Genomic DNA, 7,472 nt, shown 5'->3' with positions numbered 1-7,472 from the left:
CTGGGGCACCTGCGCCAATCGGAAGCTGCACCTTGGTTTTCGAATGTTTCGGGAGTCGAACGGAATTACGGAACAGATTAAGTTCGAGAACCAAGGTTCCACTGTATTTAAAAACTGCCCATCTTCTTGCCCTTGTGGCAATTTAGATACACATGCAACTTAAAGAGATGGCAAAATTCCTGATGGCTAGGGTTTCGACTTCAGTGTCCTGCATAACACCATCCTTTTTTCTATGTCTAGCACAACCAGAATAAATTATGCAAAATGGTAAAGTTTGCATAGTTCTAAATTTTCTTAATTATGTGGCAGAGTTCAATTTTTCTCAGTGGTGAATCTGGCACCTGAATTTTAAATGCTTTCTTACAAAGCACACACGGTTCTGCCTATTCGGTGAGCATTGGTTTAAACCATGGGTCACCAACACATGTTTCTTGGCACTCTCAAACACTCCCATGTTGGTGTGCAATGCCTCTGCCTAAGAAATTTGACTTTCTTCATCATGCTTCTCCTTTGAAGAGCCACCACACCCCAGCAGGAAAGACAAGCCACAGAGGGAGGTTTGAATAGCTGGAGGAAAAGAACAACAGGACTACTAACTTGGCTTCCTGGAGTGAGCGCTTACGAAGACTTTAATTGTCACCCTAAGGGAGAGCAGCATGCCAGGACAAATTAATTCCACCCGTTAACATCTAAATGCACAGCCAGGACTGAAAATCATCAAATTCAGGAGGGGGGTTGGGGAAGTGTGATGGCATAGAACAAGACATTTCCAAAAAGCGTAGTGACAAATTGCCCCAACATTCTTCTTCCCTGCCCACCTGACTGGGTTGCCCCAGCCATTCTCAGTGGCTTCCAACATATATAAAACATTAAACATAAAAAAACCTCCCCTCTACAGAGCTGCCTTCAAATGTCTTCTAAAGGTTGCATAGCTACTTATCTCCTTGGCTCAGCGGCTGTATAACTCCATACCCTCCAACATTTCTCCAGTGAAAATAGGGACATTCTAAGGAAAAGTGGGACATTCTGAGATCAAATCAAAAACTGAGACGGCTTCTGTAAATCCGAGACTGTCCCTGGAAAATAGGGACACTTGGAGACTCTGCTAAATGGAAAATTCATAATTAGAGAATCACCAATGAGCAGGTTTACTTGCTTGTCACCTCACAAGGCAAGCTAGCTCACCTCAAAGTGAAATGTTTTCCAGTTTGTCCTTTGATATCACGTAGGACTTTGTAGTGAGTTGTTGGCACACCTAGCTGAGCTCTGTCTAAAAGTGACTGGCAAGGATGCCAGGATTTCAGACAGGAAAAATTCCCAGCCCTACCTGAACATGCATGTGAAGCAGATACTCTTGCCCCCAAGCTAAAACCCCTTCTTCTTGTCCGCTCTCTCCTAGTCCAGTCAACATGCAGACAAATTCTCAGCTATGCCAGAGAAGGCTCCCAGCTCCCAGAGCAGCAGTCGGTGATTCACAGAAAGTCTACCTTAATGGCTATATGTGTGGTGGAGAAATAATATTGTACATGCCTGTCTGTGCACGTGAAAGCAGAGTGTCAGCGGAGCATAGAAAGTGTGCACCTGGCCTGCTCAGTGTTAAAGTACTACTCTGATCTAGTTTACTATTAATACGAAGCTTTTCCCATTCCCTCATAATGTGGCTCTCCCCTTGCTGTGTCCTCTTGTCCCTTGCAAATCTGTTTCAAAGTCCATTAGCCTCTGCTGCTATTAATTAATAATCACAATTGCTCTTCATTAATGTGGACTTTCTCGTGCCAAACCTCTACTCCATCTCAGACCTTTGAGAGCAGCTGAAAATGGCAGACCCCAGCAATTGGCTAGATGCAAGTTCAGATTCATCTGAGGCGGAGGATGCTGCAGGCAAATTCTTCTCTCTGCGCAGCTCACGAGCTGTGCTTTGCAAAATTTACAACCAACTCTGCAATTAATAGTTAAAGACTTCCCAACTGATGGAAGAATTCCATGCTCCCACCACAGAGCAATGACCAAGCAGTCAGGAACTGAGAAGTAAGAACTTGGGAGAAATTGCAAGTTAGTAAATCACCATCATCATCTGAAGTCAACTGTTAAATAGTAACAGGAATGTCATCCACACGAGGTGTGGGTCCCCCTGGGTGAGATCATCAATCAGTCCCTTGGCACGGGTACTTTCCCAGAGGAGTTGAAGAAAGCAGTGGTGGGTCCGCTCTTAAAGAAAACATCTCTAGATCCTTTAAGGTAAAGGTAAAGGGACCCCTGACCATTAGGTCCAGTCGTGACCAACTCTAGGGTTGCGGAGCTCATCTCGCTTTATTGGCTGAGGGATCCATCGTACAGCTTCTGGGTCATGTGGCCAGCATGACTAAGCTGCTTCTGATGAACCAGAGCAGTGCACAGAAATGCCATTTACCTTCCCGCCAGGGGGGTACCTATTTACCTACTTACACTTTGATGTGCTTTTGAACTGCTAGGTTGGCAGGAGCAGGGACCAAGCAACGGGAGCTCACCCCGTTGCGGGGATTCGAACAACCGACCTTCTGATCGGCAAGTCCTAGACTCTGTGGTTTAATCCATAGCACCACCTGTGTCCCTCTAGATCCTTTAGATCTATCCAATTACTGCCCGGTTTTGAATCTTCCGTGCCTGGGTAAGGTAATTGAGAGAGCAGTTGTTGAACAGCTTGGTAGGCTTTTGGATGAAACGTCGGCTCTGGACCCATTTCAGTCTGGCTTTTGCCCTGGTTACGGGACCGAGACAGCTTTGGACAGCCTAAGAGATGATTTCCATGGACAGCTGGATTGAGGCGGGTCGGGACTGCTGATTCTCTTAGATCTGTCAGCAGCCTTCGACATCATTGATCACGAACTTTAGGACCACCGCCTTGCCAATGTGGGGATTCAGGGCACAGCCCAACAATGGCTGAGCTCCTTTATCTCTGGTCGAGGACAGAGGGTGGCGCTAGGGAGGGAGTGGAGTTTGTTTGGGGGGAAAACCTACCCTCATTAAACCAAATCATTTAAACCCCCAGCTATTAAAACACAAGAGTTGCCCCCTTCCTTTGCAACTTGATCTCCCTAGGGGATCAGCTCTGTGAGATTTCAAAATGGGTTTATCAAGTGCCACGTGGAACATTTGCAATCATCATCAGACTTGTGTTATCATTTTCAGGGTCCGAATGATCCTCTTTTGAGACTACGTTCTCCCTGTGGGGAGCATCCATCTCTGTTGACAAAAAAACCCCAAACCATGTGAAATAAGGGCATTCTGCTTAGAGGTTTTCAGACAGCCCCTCAGTCAACACTCTCCTGTACTACAGCATCCCCTTGTGGCCGCTTTCTCCCAGGTGGAAGCAGACTGGCTCTATGCAATGGAAAAGGGGGTTTGTAAAAACAGTATCTTTGGCAATTTCATTTTGTGATTGGAGTTCAGAAAAGCAGGATTAAAAAAAAAATCAAATCATGTTGGGGGGCTAGAGCCCTAAAATCAGAACATCTGATACAAATTTCCCTATGAAGCAAAAAATAAAATAAAATTACCCCCCCTCCCAACACTTATAAACAGATCAGGTTTACAAATAGGGTAGCCCAAAAGCAAATGAAGTTTATCTGCAAACCAACTTTTCCTTTAGTATCAGTCTTGTCTGTTGATACAGATGCAAGTCGTGTGTGTTTGTGTCACCATGTAGCTGTGCTGCCAGCCGAAAACAGTCCTTCATTTGACAGTCCTTCATGTGGCATTCATGCGCATGGCATTCAAAGGCCTCTTAGCACATGAGTCGGCTTGATGATATTACTTAGGATTTATGCAATTTGTTCCAAGCATTTGGAGCTGTTCACATTCTGCTATCTAGTCCTGTAAGGTATACCAGAAGTGAGACCCACACACTTAGGGTATCTAGTTTGCCCAATCAATAATCCATTTATTTGATTTTTTTTACCCCACTTTTACAACAGAATCCCATTTTGCCTTATATAACCATTTTGTAAGACTGCAAGCAGAAGTTAAGGTTTGAAAGTGGGGAGCTCCTGGTTCATGCTCATAGCCAGGGCACGAGGACACTTGTGGTCGCTGGTGTGTAGAATCTTTGTGTATGTTACTACGAGAGGCCTGTACCACATCAGCAAAAGCTCAAAAACCAAGTTGGTGCACATGGTATGTGCACTGATACATGCAGCATGGAGCTTGCAGAAACAAAAACTGCATAGTTTTAGGCAGACTGTACATGGCATTGCAGGGATGTGGGTGGTGCTGTGGGTTAAACCACAGAGCCTAGGACTTGCCGATCAGAAGGTCGGTGGTTTGAATCCCCGCGACAGGGTGAGCTCCCATTGCTCGGTCCCTGCTCCTGCCAACCTAGCAGTTCGAAAGCACATCAAAGTGCAAGTACCATATTTTTCGCCCTATAGGACGCACCGGCCCATAGGACGCACCTAGTTTTTTGGGGGGGGGAATAAAGGGAAAAGAATTATTTCCCCCCCCAAGCCGCGGCTTCAGCGCGCCCCGCGCTCCGGGCAGCAGGCTGCTATCCACAGCCTAGGGAGCCCTGCGGGAACTCCCGCGGGCTCCCCAGGCTTGCTGATAGCTTCCTGAAGCCTGGAGAGCAAGAGGGGTCGGTGCGCACTGACCCCTCTTGCTCTCCAAGCTTCAGCAAAAGCATGCATTTGCCCCATAGGACGCACACAGATTTCCCCTTCATTTTTGGAGGGGAAAAAGTGTGTCCTATAGGGCGAAAAATACGGTAGATAAATAGGTACCGCTCCAGCGGGAAGGTAAACGACGTTTCTGTGTGCTGCTCTGGTTTGCCAGAAGCGGCTTAGTCCTGCTGGCCACATGACCCAGAAGCTGTATGCTGGCTCCCTCGGCCAGTGGAGTGGGATGAGCGCTGCAACCCCAGAGTCGGTCACGACTGGACCTAATGGTCAGGGGTCCCTTTACCTTTACATGGCATTGCAATGCTGAAATCAGCCCTCAGCGACTCTAGCTGGGTCCATGCTTGGGTCCACTGCTTCTGCAGAGTTTGGTTTCCATACACACAGCTGAAACTATCCTGAGCTGAGTTCTCTCACACCACATGGTGAAAATAAGGGACCCTGTATCAACCTAACAACTGGAAAGGACAATTTAACCGCACAACAGGAAGTCTGCTTGAAAACAGCGCTGCAGCAGCTTTTACAAGAAAACAGCTTGCTTTCCTTGTGGCTCTTTACACAAATTTGGATAGTTCCACAGATTTCTGCTAAGTGCCAAGCATGCAATTAACCATGGAAGTGAGCCATCCATATGCAACCATCAATGGACAGGGTATTTTCCAGGAAAGCAGAGTCAAAAAAAGATCCCTGGCCCACAAAGTCTACAAATAATTAGCAGAGGGTTAGAGGTAGTGCTTAGAAATCTGCCATTTCCAAGGATGATCTTCTTTATAGGCAGCTTTCAACTAACATGCCAGTAGCTCCCATTTCGCAGCTTTGCTTTTGGGATCTCCACATTCTTCCACCCTTTCCTTCAGCTTTGTTTCATATGGTGGCTATCGCCTCCTTGGGGTGGGTAGGCTTCAGGCAAATGTAGGACACAGCTCCTTTTGTTTTTATATTAGAAACGATTGGCTCCCTGACACCTTTGCCCCTGTGTTGCTGGAGGACCAGACATACTTGGCAAAGGCACAGTCCTTTGGTAATCCTCATAGAACTCCAGCCCAATGGTTGCCATTAATTTGACTCTGAACTGATTTTAGAATGAATTGATTTTAGAATGTATTTTAATTAATTGATTGTGATTTTATGTGCACTGTGTTACTTTTATTGCTGTTAGCTGCTCTGAGCCTGGCTTCGGCTGGGGAGGGCGGAATATAAATAAAATAATAATAATAATAATTGGTAAAGGATAAAGGGACCCCTGACCATTAGGTCCAGTTGTAGCCGACTCTGGGGTTACGGTGCTCATCTCGCTTTATTGGCTGAGGGAGCCGGCGTACAGCTTCCGGGTCATGTGGCCAGCATGACTAAGCCACTTCTGGCGAACCAGAGCAGTGCATGGAAGCGCCATTTACCTTCCCGCTGGAGCGGTACCTATTTATCTACTTACACTTTGACATGCTTTTGAATTGCTAGGTTGACAGGAGTAGGGACCGAGCAACGGGAGCTCACCCCGTCGCAGGGATTTGAACCGCCGACTTTCTGATCAGCAAGTCCTAGGCTCTGTGGTTTAACCCACAGCGCCACCCACGTCCCTTATTATTATTATTATACTTGGCAGCAAAGTAGAGGAGTCCTCCCTTCTTCATTTCTTCCTTAGGCCCTGAGGACTGAACATACCATTCCACTGCCACAATGTGGAGCTTATGAGAAATGCACTAAATGCCACCAGTGACTGAAAAATTCGGCTGTGTGTGTGTATGTGTGTGTCCATTTGGACAGCAGCCATTGCTCTGCCGCGTTTTGGCCCACTCCATTCCTAAGGTTTGGCATGCCAGTAGAATGAAGGGCCTGAGGAGACACAAACACTTCACATCACCCCTAGGGCTGGGCGATATCAGCTTTTCAGCATCGCAATGTATCACCAGCCAAATATCGCGATGTTGTGATACATCGCAATGTTGAAAAGTGGAGAGAGGAAAGAGCTGAGTCGGCCCTGTGAAGCAATGGGGTGAAATTGCCTCAGCTCCCTTGGCAGGAGCAGTGGTGCTTTCACCCTGGCACCTCGTGGGCCGAGGCCAATGCAGTTCGTTCCTCCCTCCATGCGCCGGGCACTCATGAGTGGTGGCGGTTTCACTTGCAATATACCGCTGGGTGAAGGTGCCACAGTGCTCTGGCCCTCAAGAGCAATATTCATACATTGCTCAGGCCTAATCACTCCATTCTCTTCTATAATTTAAATCAGGATGTTGCGAGACTACAACACCCATCATCGTTGGCTACTGGTTATGCTGGCTGATGACTCAAACAACAACTGGAGGCCCACAGGTTCCCCACCCACTGTTTTAAGTACGCCTCAAGGAAGCTCCCTCACATTTATGAGGAATATATGGGGCGTATATTTTTAACTTCACCTCTGTATTGCTGTGAAGAACTTGAAGCTACTGGACTCCCTCTTTCCCTTTTCTGAGAAAAGAACTAGATAAAACAGTGGTCAATTGCAAAGGAGATCCAGCCATTTAAGCTGGCACATTCTACCTGAGAACCCCCTGCTATTCTATCGTACCCAACAAATGATTTCTAGGAGATGCAACTGTGGTTTATTGTATTTGCAGTGCCTGATGTTTTTATAGTTATTGTTGCTTTTCTTTTCGTTCCCTTTGTGAATGATGCCATGGCCTTTGGCTAGTGCAATAAAGTTTATGATGATGATGTGGATACTGCTAGTGGGCGAGGCGCTTGGTGAAAGAATGGCAAAACAAACAAAACAGATATTAAGACAAAGGTGAAAATTAGTTCTGTCTTCTAAAAAGACAACAGGAGTTCTCATTGAAGGGAAAG

The 7,472-nt window shown here is 46.6% G+C and overlaps 1 long non-coding RNA gene across 1 annotated transcript; it reads right to left on the bottom strand.

The window, feature by feature from the left end:
* Window positions 1-3,444: 3,444 nt before the first annotated feature.
* LOC307206924 lies at window positions 3,445-5,761 on the bottom strand. Its single transcript, XR_013834540.1, has 2 exons — window positions 4,936-5,761; window positions 3,445-4,216 (listed from the first exon to the last, which is right to left on the bottom strand). It is a non-coding gene; the product is annotated as an uncharacterized lncRNA (long non-coding RNA).
* Window positions 5,762-7,472: the final 1,711 nt, after the last annotated feature.

Source organism: Podarcis cretensis (assembly GCF_951804945.1).
Source record: "Podarcis cretensis genome assembly, chromosome: 17".
Lineage (NCBI taxonomy): Eukaryota > Metazoa > Chordata > Lepidosauria > Squamata > Lacertidae > Podarcis > Podarcis cretensis.
This window is presented reverse-complemented; position numbering and strand designations above follow the sequence as displayed.